The following is a 12,782-nucleotide window of genomic DNA, read 5'->3' on the forward strand; positions in this document are numbered from 1 at the left end:
CAATATGTCTTCACATAAACACCTTCTATGACTTATGTTTGATTTATTCCTGAGTGTTATATTTCTGAAACTATTATAAAAGTGATTTTTTAAAACTGCATATGATTGAAGCTACTATATAAAAATACATTTTCTATTGACTTTTTAATACAGCAACCTTTTTGAATTCACATATTAATTTTAATAATTTATTTCTAAATCCTTTTGCAGCTCTATTTACACTACATTCTGTAGATACTGTTTCTTTCTTTCTATTGAATCATTTTACTTCCCTTCCTTAACATTCTGGTTAGGACATCTGGTATGAGTAGAATGGAAATGGTTAACAGTGGGACAACTCCTTATTCTCAGTATAAAATAGAAAGCTAACAGCATTAATATGAGGTATAGTACTACTGCATTTATTTTTGAGATCCCTTTATTTTTTAGATCCTTCCATCAAAGGAGTTTCTTTTTATCCCTAGTTTGCAATGAATTGTAATCATGAACATATATTGAATTTTATCAAACATTGTTCTGCATTGAGATATTACTATTCTCTTTAATATTTAATGTGGTGAATAATACTGATTCATTTTCAAATGCTAAACCAACTTTACATTCTTGGAGTCAAACCCACTTGGTCTTTTTATATATTGTTGGATTCAACCTGATAAAGTTGTTTTAACCTTTTTTGTATTTTGTCTGTTCTGTAATTATCCTTTCTCACTATGATTCAATTTCTTCAAAGTCAAAAAATCTATTTATATTTTCCAATTATCATTGAGTCCACTTTAGTGTTTAGGGGAATTTGTGTTTGTATAAATTATCTATTTCATAGATATTTTATAGAATATTTTATAATGTTCTCTTATTGACTTTTTAATTCAGTTTTGAGATATAGTCACACACTGTGCCGGTTTGAATGTATTATGTCCCCCAGAAAAAGCCATATTCTTTGGTGCAATCTTGTGGGGCAGACAGAATAGTGGGGATTAAGTTGGAATGTTTGGATTAGGTTGTTTGCATGGAGATGTGCCCCACTCAGCTGTGGGAGGTGACTCTGGTGGGATACTCCCATGGAGGTGTGGCCCCACCCATTCGGGGTGGGCCTTGATCAGTGGAGCCATATAAAACATGCTGACTCAAAGAGACTGAACAGAGTGCAGCTGTGAGTGACGTTTTGAAGAAGAGCAAACTTGCTAGAGAGGAATGTCCTGGGAGATAGCCATTTTGAAAACCAGAACTTTGGAGCAGATGCCAGCCACGTGCCTTCCCAGCTAACAGAGGTTTTCCGGACGGCATCTGCCATCCTCCAGTGAAGGTACCTGATTACTGATGTGTTACCTTGGACACTTTATGGCCTTAAGACTGTAACTGTATAGCCAAATAAACCCCCTTTTTATAAAAGCCAATCCATCTCCGGTGTTTTGCATTCTGCAGCATTAGCAAACTAAAACACACACCATACAATCGACAGTATACAATGTTCACAGTACCATCATATAGTTGTACATTCATCACCACAATCAATTTCTAAACATTTTAATTGCTCCAAAAAAAAGGATAAAACATAATAAAAATGGAAGTATAAGAGAACACCCAAAACATTCCATCTCCCTATTCCATCCTATTTTTCATTTAATTTTTGTCCCAATTTTTCTACTCATTTGTCCATACATTGGATAAAGTGAGTGGTAGCCACAAGGTTCTCTCAATCACGAAGTCACACCGTGTAAGCTACAAAGTTATGCAGTCGTCTCCAAGAATGAAGGTTACTGGGTTGCAGTTCGACAGTTTCAGGTATTTCCTTTCAGCTATTCCATCTTACTAACTTTTAACATCAGCATCTGAAGTGATGTACCCCCTTTTTCCCTAATATGAGGAAAGATACTTTCTCTCCTTCTCTACTTCTTTCTTCCCGATCGTTCTCACTAAGCATTTGTCATTTTATTAGCTTTTTAAAAATCATTTGTCTGTTGATTCTATGTTCGCTTTCCACTTCATTAATATTTGCACTTATTCCTCTAATTTGATTTTATTTTGCTGTCCTATTTTTAATTTCTTGAGGATGCTGAGCTCATTGACTTGCATCCTTTGTTTTTCAAATTCATTCAAAAGCTATAAATTTCCCACTAAACATTGTCTTAGTTGTATTCTACAAGTTTTGACCTTTAGTATTTCGATTGTTCAATTCAATATATTTTTTAAAATTTCCAAACATGGATTTTTTCCTAGTTATCCTTTGATTTCTGGCTTGATTGCATTGTGGTCAGAGAACATAGTTTACATGATATAAATCCTTTGAGATTTGTTGAGATCTTCTTTATTACTCAATACATGCTCAAATTTTCTAAGTGATACATAGATGCCTGAAAAATATGTTTCAACAATGCTTGTTCTATCAGGATTTTTTTTTTTAACTGAAACATTTAGTATATTTACCTTAGTGTATTTATTAACATATTTGAGTTTAAGCTCAAGTCTTGTTTTGAAGTTTCTATTCTGTTTCTGTCTCCCTTCTTGCCTTCTTTTGGATTTACGACTATTTTTACCATGGTTTTTTTCCTTTTAATTATTGGAGATCATTTATTCCATTTCTAATTTTGTAGTGGTAAATGAGAAAGTTACAATATATCTCAATTTTTTCAAAGTTTATTACTACAATAAACTGAAAACACATTAAATCTTTTGCCTTCCTTCCTTAATGCCATTTTTCTCACGTATTTTAATCTATGTAATTTTAAGATTTAATTCATGTATTTAGGATCCTACAGAGGATTTTTTATGTAGTCAATGTTTAAAGTTATCACTTTTTTGCTCTAAATTTCCTTCTTGCATCTCAATCTTTAATATTTAACTATTTTCATTATGCTTGAATTATATCCCTTGGAATCATTTTAGTCTTTGAAAATATCTTTAACTTTCACTCATGAAAGATAAGTTATCTAGGTAGAGAATTACTTTGTAGGTTAGCAGTGATTTTCTCCCTGTGGTAGAAACCTACAGTGTTTGTTTTCCATTGTTCCTTTCAAGAAGTCATCTTTCAGTCTGGCTGTAACTCTGATTATAAAGTGTCTTTTCTGCTCTTTCCAGGTGTTTTTACAATTTTCTCCTGATATCTGGTTTTCTGTGGTTTTGCCACAGTGTGTCTGGGTATAATCTTCTTTTTATTTACCCTGAGTGGCATTTGTTGGGCTTCTTGAATCTGTGGATTAGTGTCATTATTCAGTCATTACATCTTCAAGTCTTACCTCTTCCCAAATCTATTACTTCTTCATTCTGGATTCTGATTAAGTTTTATTAGACTTTCTCATCCTATCCATTCAATGACTTGTGCTGCCTTAATTTGCCAAGGCTGCGATGACAAATACCACACACACACTGGCTGACTTGAGCAAAACAAATTTATCGTCTCACAGTTTGGGAGCGTACAAGTCCAAAATCAAGGTCTCGATAAGCCTTGCTTTCTCCAGGAGTCTTTGGAATGACAGCTTGTTGTGGGTAAATTTTGCTCACAGCTCCCCAACTCCTGGGCAGGAGAAAAAATGAAGAATAAAAGCAGTTTTGATGTTCCTTTATTTCTCTTCTATGCTTTTAAAAATATTTTATTCAGGTGTTTTAGTTACTTTTTCAGGGAGGAATTATTCAAACAATCTAGCCTAACATTGTTCCTAGAAACTAAACTTGACATTTTCTAATTCTCCAATGCAACGTACAGCTTTCAGACAAAACTGTCTACTCATCAATATATAATTAAAGTATTAACTGATGGAAATTAAATATTTTAAATAAAATTCTCCTTAATTGTGTTTTATAGAATAGATATGTGGTGGAACAAGAAAGATAGTGGTTTGTGGTCAAATTAACTGGCAAATGCTGTAGTAAATTTTTTCAATATTTCCCTGAACTTTGTCTAATATGCATGCTTCTATAGATGAGAATGGTATATTTTTATTTTGTTGTGTTTTTTGAAATTACTACAGAATTTCCTTTTACAAATCAATGACTGACGTTCCATAGCTTACACTTAGAAAAAATTGCTAAAAGTCAACAGCTACAAAACACATTTATAATTGTGCCTAAGAGTCTCCCCCTGAGTACCCCTTTGTTGGTCAGATGTGGCTCTCTCTCTCCCTAACTAAGCCAACTAGGCAGGTGTACTCACTGCCCTCCCCCCTACGTGGTATCTGACTCCCAGGGGTGTAAATCTCCCTGGCAATTGCAGCATATGACTCCCGGGGATGAATCTGGACCCGACATCATGGGATTGAGAACATCTTCTTGACCAAAAGGGGGGTGCAAAATGAAAGGAAACAAAGTTTCAGTGGCTGAGAGATTCCAAACAGAGTTGAGAGTTCACTCTGGTGGGCATTCTTATGCACTATATAGATAACCCTTTTTAGGTTTTAATGCATTGGAATAGCTAGAAATAAATACCTGAAACTACCAAACTATAATCCAGTAGCCTTGACTCTTGAAGACGATTGTATAGCAACACAACTTACAAGGGGTGGCAGCGTGATTGTGAAAGCCTTGTGGATCACACTCCCTTTATCCAGTGTATGGATAGAAGAGTAGAAAAATGGGGACAAAATTAAATGAAAAATAGGGTGGGAGGGGAGATGATTTGGGTTTTCTTGTTTACTTTTATTTTTTATTCTTATTTTCACCTTTTTTGGTAAAAGGAAAATGTTCAAAAAATAGATTGGGGTGATGAATGCACAACTATGATGGTACGGTGAACAACTGATTGTACACTTTGGATGACTGTATGGTATGTGAATATATCTCAATAAAATTGAATAACAAAGTTAAAAATCAATAGCTACAATTTTGAAAGACTGCCATCTTTGTTTATAATAATTTATTTTTTCTAATTTTTAGGCATCTAATTTTGCCAATTTTCAGCTGTTAAATGGCATTTGTTTTTTTTTTTAACGTAACCACTTGGCATCTTTCTTAAATTGCAAAATACTACCTGTTAGAAGTTTAAAAGCCTGATAATAACTGTATTATACTATTTGCTCTAAATTGATTTGTCCAGTTTTCAAGTTTAAGGACCCTAAAAAGTCTTGATAGATGATTTCAAGATAATTATTGATATACAGCACCACTTAAGGATTTTCTAATAGATCCCTATGGATACTATCAGCAACCCTGTTTTGATCCTCAGTTCTCTCAGAGGTGGGTGATAGCAACATACAAACATGAGCCCTGAGTAGGAAAATTGTGAGGTGACTCTGAGTTTAGTGAAGGTATATGTGAAGGGATTAAAAAAAAAAAATGAGAGGTTTTATAAGCTGAATTCTAACAAAAATTTTGTGAATCATTTGGATTGAAAATATGCCTCCCCCAACACACTCTGTAGCTACCAGAATTACCCCTAATTCTGGGGGGAAAAAATCTGTAAATACCTAGGATTTGGTCCTTCAGTGCCGCTAACACTACTTGACACTATCAAATATTCATTCAAGCTCTGTTTTCCAAGGAAGAGTTTTAATTTTAATTAGTTTGCACTGGTACAGCATTCTTTCCAGAATGAATGTCATCATGGTTGGAATTATGGATATCTCAAGTAATAATGAAAGTTACTAACAAAACACCATCCAGACTCATATCCTCCCATACTCTTAATTTAGAACAAATAACTCCAACTTCCCCATCTCATTTGCAATTATTTTCTTAAATTACATTATATTAAAAGAAAAAAACTAAGTTATTCATATTCCTGTTACCTAATCCAGGATTATATTTCAAAATAAAGATAATCAACAGGCTGTAGGAAAGGGTATGATATTTATAGTAACATGGTAACCAACTTAATTAAGTCATCAAAGACAAATTGAAATCTCTATGTTCTTTCTCTTGATTCAAACAATTTTCCTTATGATATGAAAACTCAGATGAAATTACATGGCTTGATTACTTTTTAAAGTGATTATTGAGCTCTCTAGATACTTATTGGTTCCTCAGGATAAGTTTCTACATTTATAAAGTGCTCTATCTAATTGGTAAATCTATTTCACTTACTCTTTTTAAATTGCCCCATTTTTGGTCAAATCATGTTTTACAACACCAGACTATTAAACAAAGTGATTTAGTTATATATAAGATTTCAAGTTTCCCTGAAGATGATTCTCTGATTATATATGACAACTTGAACAGACTGTAGGCATTGTAAAGATTGAAGCTTATGAAATCATTTTCTGTATTATGGAATCAGTCTTTATTCTTCATAAATATGGATCTCAGCAACATGTCAAAACTTGATTTGGGAGGCAGGGCAAGATGGTGGACTGGTAAGCTGTATGTTTTAGTTACTCCTCCAGGAAAGTAGGTAGAAAGCCAGGAACTGTATGGACTGGACACCACAGAGCAATATGACTTCGGGCATACTTCATACAACACTCTTGAAAATGTGGAATTGCTGAGATGAGCAAAATCCATAAGTTTTTGTGGCCAGGGGACCCACACCCTCCCCACCAGGCTCAGTCCCGTGGGAGGAGGGACTGTCAGCTCCGGGAAGGACAAGGGAGAACTGCAGTGGCAGCCCTTATCGGAAACTCATTCTACTGATCCAAACTCCAACCATAGATAGACTGAGACCAGACACCAGAGAATCTGAGAGCAGCCAGCCCAGCAGAGAGGAGACAGGCATAGAAAAAAACAGCACGAAAAACTCCAAAATAAAAGCGGAGGATTTTTGGAGTTCTGGTGAACATAGAAAGGGGAAGGGCAGAGCTCAGGCCCTGAGGCTCATATGCAAATCCTGAAGAAAAGCTGGTCTCTCTGCCCTGTGGACCTTTCCTTAATGGCCCTAATTGCTTTGTCTCTTAGCATTTCAATAACCCATTAGATCTGTGAGGAGGGCCCTTTTTTTTTTTTTTTTAAATCATTTTTTCTTTTTCTAAAACAATTACTCTAAGAAGCCCAATACAGAAAGCTTCAAAGACTTGCAATTTGGGCAGGTCAAGACAAGAGCAGAACTAAGAGAGCTCTGAGACAAAAGGCAATAATCCAGTGGCTGAGAAAATTCACTAAACACCACAACTTCCCAAGAAAAGGGAGGTGTCCACTCACAGCCATCATCCTGGTGGACAGGAAACACTCCTGCCCATCGCCAGCCCCATAGCCCAGAGCTGCCCCAGACAACCCAGTGTGACGGAAGCGCTTCAAATAACAGGCACACACCAGAAAACTGGGTGTGGACATTAGCCTTCCCTGCAACCTCAGCTGATTGTCCCAGAGCTGGGAAGGTGGAGCAGTGTGAATTAACAAAGCCCCATTCAGCCATCATTTGAGCAGACTGGGAGCCTCCCTACACAGCTCAGCAGCCCAGAACCGCCCTGGGGAGATGGTACTCACCTGTGATATAGCACAGTCATCCCTTAACAGAGGACCAGGGGGTGCACGGCCTGGAAGAGGGGCCCACTTGCAAGTCTCAGGAGCCATACGCCAATACCAAGGACTTGTGGGTCAGTGGCAGAGACAAACTGTGGCAGGACTGAACTGAAGGATTAGACTATTGCAGCAGCTTTAAAACTCCAGGATCATCAGGGAGATTTGATTGTTAGAGCCAACCCCCTCCCTGACTGCCTGGAAACATGCCCCATATACAGGGCGGGCAACACCAACTACACATGCAATCTTGGTACACCAGTTGTACCCCACAAGACTCACTCCCCCACTCACCACAAAGGCAAAGCGGGGGAGAACTGGCTTGTGGAGAACAGGTGGCTCGTGGACGCCACCTGCTGGTTAGTTAGAGAAAGTGTACTCCACGAAGCTGTAGATCTGATAAATTAGAGATAAGGACTTCAATTGGTCTACAAATCCTAAAAGAACCCTATCAAGTTCAGCAAATGCCACGAGGCCAAAAACAACAGAAAATTATAAAGCATATGAAAAAACCAGACGATATGGATAACCCAAGCCCAAGCACCCAAATCAAAAGACCAGAAGAGACACAGCACCTAGAGCAGCTACTCAAAGAACTAAAGATGAACAATGAGACCATAGTACGGGATACAAAGGATATCAAGAAGACCGTAGAAGAGCATAAAGAAGACATTGCAAGACTAAATAAAAAACTAGATGATCTTATGGAAATTAAAGAAACTGTTGACCAAATTAAAAAGATTCTGGACAGTCATAGTACAAGACTAGAGGAAGTTGAACAACGAATCAGTGACCTGGAAGATGACAGAATGGAAAATGAAAGCATAAAAGAAAGAATGGGGAAAAAAATTGAAAAAATCGAAACGGACCTCAGGGATATGATAGATCATATAAAACGTCCGAATATAAGACTCATTGGTGTTCCAGAAGGGGAAGAAAAGAGTAAAGGTCTAGGAAGAGTATTCAAAGAAATTGTTGGGGAAAACTTCCCAAATCTTCTAAACAACATAAATACACAAATCATAAATGCTCAGCGAACTCCAAATAGAATAAATCCAAATAAACCCACTCCGAGACATATTCTGATCACACTGTCAAACACGGAAGAGAAGGAGAAAGTTCTGAAAGCAGCAAGAGAAAAGCAATCCACCACATACAAAGGAAACAGCATTAGACTAAGTAGTGACTACTCAGCAGTCACCATGGAGGTGAGAAGGCAGTGGCACGATATATTTAAAATTCTGAATGAGAAAAATTTTCAACCAAGAATACTTTATCCAGCAAAGCTCTCCTTCAAATTTGAGGGAGAGCTTAAATTTTTCACAGACAAACAAATGCTGAGAGAATTTGCTAACAAGAGACCTGCCCTACTGGAGATACTCAAGGGAGCCCTACAGACAGAGAAACAAAGAAAGGACAGAGAGACTTGGAGAAAGGTTCAGTACTAAAGAGGTTCAGTACTAAAGAGATTCGGTATGGGTACAATAAAGGATATTAATAGACAGAGGGGAAAAATATGACAAACATAAACCAAAGGATAAGATAGCTGATTCAAGAAATGCCTTCACGGTTATAACGTTGAATGTAAATGGATTAAACTCCTCAATTAAAAGATATAGATTCGCAGAATGGATAAAAAAAAATGAACCATCAATATGTTGCATACAAGAGACTCATCTTAGACACAGGGACACAAAGAAACTGAAAGTGAAAGGATGGAAAAAAATATTTCATGCAAGCTACAGCCAAAAGAAAGCAAGTGTAGCAATATTAATCTCAGATAAAATAGACTTTAAATGCAGGGATGTTTTGAGAGACAAAGAAGGCCACTACATACTAATAAAAGGGGCAATTCAACAAGAAGAAATAACAATCGTAAATGTCTATGCACCCAATCAAGGTGCCACAAAATACATGAGAGAAACACTGGCAAAACTAAAGGAAGCAATGGATGTTTCCACAATAATTGTGGGAGACTTCAACACATCACTTTCTCCTATAGACAGATCAACCAGACAGAAGACCAATAAGGAAATTGAAAACCTAAACAATCTGATAAATGAATTAGATTTAACAGACATATACAGAACATTACATCCCAAATCACCAGGATACACATCCTTTTCTAGTGCTCAGGGGACTTTCTCCAGAATAGATCATATGCTGGGACACAAAACAAGCCTCAATAAATTTAAAAAGATTGAAATTATTCAAAGCACATTCTCTGACCACAATGGAATAGAATTAGAAGTCAATAACCATCAGAGACTTAGAAAATTCACAAATACCTGGAGGTTAAACAACACACTCCTAAACAATCAGTGGGTTAAAGAAGAAACAGCAAGAGAAATTGCTAAATATATAGAGACGAATGAAAACGAGAACACAGCATACCAAAACCTATGGGACGCAGCAAAAGCAGTGCTGAGGGGGAAATTTATAGCACTAAACGCATATATTAAAAAGGAAGAAAGAGCCAAAATCAAAGAACTAATGGATCAACTGAAGAAGCTAGAAAATGAACAGCAAACCAATCCTAAACCAACTACAAGAAAAGAAATAACAAGGATTAAAGCAGAAATAAATGACATAGAGAACAAAAAAACAATAGAGAAGATAAATATCACTAAAAGTTGGTTCTTTGAGAAGATCAACAAGATTGACAAGCCCCTAGCTATACTGACAAAATCAAAAAGAGAGAAGACACATATAAACAAAATAATGAATGAAAAAGGTGACATAACTGCAGATCCTGAAGAAATTAAAAAAATTATAAGAGGATACTATGAACAACTGTATGGCAACAAACTGGATAATGTAAAGGAAATGGACAATTTCCTGGAAACATATGAACAACCTAGACTGACCAGAGAAGAAAGAGAAGACCTCAATCAACCCATCACAAGCAAAGAGAGCCAATCAGTCATCAAAAATCTTCCCACAAATAAATGCCCAGGACCAGATGGCTTCACAGGGGAATTCTACCAAACTTTCCAGAAAGAACTGACACCAATCTTACTCAAACTCTTTCTGAACATTGAAGAAAATGGAACACAACCTAACTCATTTTATGACGCTAACATCAATCTAATACCAAAACCAGGCAAAGATGCTACAAAAAAGGAAAACTACCAGCCAATCTCCCTAATGAATATAGATGCAAAAATCCTCAACGAAAACTTGCAAATCGAATCCAAAGACACATTAAAAAAATCATACACCATGACGAAGTGGAGTTCATTCCAGCCATGCAAGGATGGTTCAACACAACAAAATCAATCATTGTATTACAACACATTAACAATTCAAAAGGGAAAAATCAAATGATCATCTCAATAGATGCTGAAAAAGCATTTGACAAAATCCAACATCCGTTTTTGATAAAAACACTTCAAAAGGTAGGAATTGAAGGAAACTTCCTCAACACGATAAAGAGCATATATGAAAAACCCACAGCCAGCATAGTACTCAATGGTGAGAGACTGATAGCCTTCTCTAAGATCAGGAACAAGACAAGGATGCCCGCTATCACCACTGTTATTCAACATTGTGCTGGAAGTGCTAGCCAGGGCAATCTGGCAAGACAAAGAAATTAAAGGCATCCAAATTGGAAAAGAAGAAGTGAAACTGTCATTGTTTGCAGATGATATGATCTTATATCTGGAAAACCCTGAGAAATCGACGATACAGCTACTAGAGCTAATCAACAAATTTAGCAAAGTAGCGGGATACAAGATTAATGCACATAAGTCAGTAATGTTTCTATATGCTAGAAATGAACAAACTGAAGAGACACTCAAGAAAAAGATACCATTTTCAATAGCAACTCAAAAAATCAAGTACCTAGGAATAAACTTAACCAAAGATGTAAAAGACCTATACAAAGAAACTACATAACTCTACTAACAGAAATAGAAGGGGACCTGAAAAGATGGAAAAATATTCCATGTTCATGGATAGGAAGGCTAAATGTCATTAAGATGTCAATTCTACCCAAACTCATCTACAGATTCAATGCAATCCCAATAAAAATTCCAACAACCTACTTTGCAGACTTGGAAAAGCTAGTTATCATATCTATTTGGAAAGGGAAGATGCCTCGAATTGCTAAAGACACTCTAAAAAAGAAAAACGAAGTGGGAGGACTTACCCTCCCTGACTTTGAAGCTCATTATAAAGCCACAGTTGTCAAAACAGCATGGTACTGGCACAAAGATAGACATATAGATCAATGGAATTATATTGAGAATTCAGAGATAGACCCTCAGATCTGTGGCCGACTGATCTTTGATAAGGCCCCCAAAGTCACTGAACTGAGTCATAACGGTCTATTCAACAAATGGGGCTGGGAGAGTTGGATATCCATATCCAAAAGAATGAAGGAGGACCCCTACCTCACCCCCTACACAAAAATTAACTCAAAATGGACCAAAGATCTCAATATAAAAGAAAGTACCATGAAACTCCTAGAAGATAATGTAGGAAAACATCTTTAAGACCCTGTATTAGGCAGCCACTTCCTAGACTTTACACCGAAAGCACAAGCAACAAAAAAAAAATAGATAAATGGGAACTCCTCAAGCTCAGAAGTTTCTGCACCTCAAAGGAATTTCTCAAAAAGGTAAAGAGGCAGCCAACTCAATGGGAAAAAATTTTTGGAAACCATGTATCTGATAAAAGACTGATATCTTGCATATATAAAGAAATCCTACAGCTCAATGACAATAGTACAGACAGCCCAATTATAAAATGGGCAAAATATATGAAAAGACAGTTCTCTGAAGAGGAAATACAAATGGCCAAGAAACACATGAAAAAATGTTCAGCTTCACTAGCTATTAGAAAGATGCAAATTAAGACCACAATGGGATACCATCTAACACCGATTAGAGTGGCTGCCATTAAACAAACAGGAAACTACAAATGCTGGAGGGGATGTGGAGAAATTGGAACTCTTATTCATTGTTGGTGGGACTGTATAATGGTTCAGCCACTCTGGAAGTCAGTCTGGCAGTTCCTTAGAAAACTAGATATAGAGTTACCCTTCGATCCAGCAATTGCACTTCTAGGTATATACCCGGAAGATCGGAAAGCAGTGACACGAACAGATATCTGCACGCCAATGTTCATAGCAGCATTATTCACAATTGCCAAGAGATGGAAACAACCCAAATGTCCTTCAACAGATGAGTGGATAAATAAAATGTGGTATACACACGATGGAATACTACGCGGCAGTAAGAAGGAACGATCTCGTGAAACATATGACAACATGGATGAACCTTGAAGAGATAATGCTGAGCAAAATAAGCCAGGCATGAAAAGAGAAATATTATATGCTACCACTAATGTGAACTTTGAAAAATGTAAAACAAATGGTTTATAATGTAGAATGTAGGAGA

The 12,782-nt window shown here is 36.6% G+C and overlaps 1 long non-coding RNA gene across 3 annotated transcripts in view; it reads right to left on the bottom strand.

The window, feature by feature from the left end:
• LOC119543888 overlaps positions 1-12,782 on the bottom strand; it is a 498,690-nt gene that overhangs the window by 225,676 nt on the left and 260,232 nt on the right. Inside the window, exon 4 of one of the 3 annotated variants that reach the window (XR_005218694.1) lies at positions 3,371-3,511. The exons of the other annotated variants lie outside the window; for them this stretch is intronic. This is a non-coding gene — a long non-coding RNA (uncharacterized LOC119543888). Of the gene's footprint in view, positions 1-3,370; positions 3,512-12,782 lie in introns of those variants that run through there. 3 annotated transcript variants of the gene reach the window in all.

The sequence above is a fragment of the Choloepus didactylus genome, chromosome 9 (genome assembly GCF_015220235.1).
Source record: "Choloepus didactylus isolate mChoDid1 chromosome 9, mChoDid1.pri, whole genome shotgun sequence".
Lineage (NCBI taxonomy): Eukaryota > Metazoa > Chordata > Mammalia > Pilosa > Megalonychidae > Choloepus > Choloepus didactylus.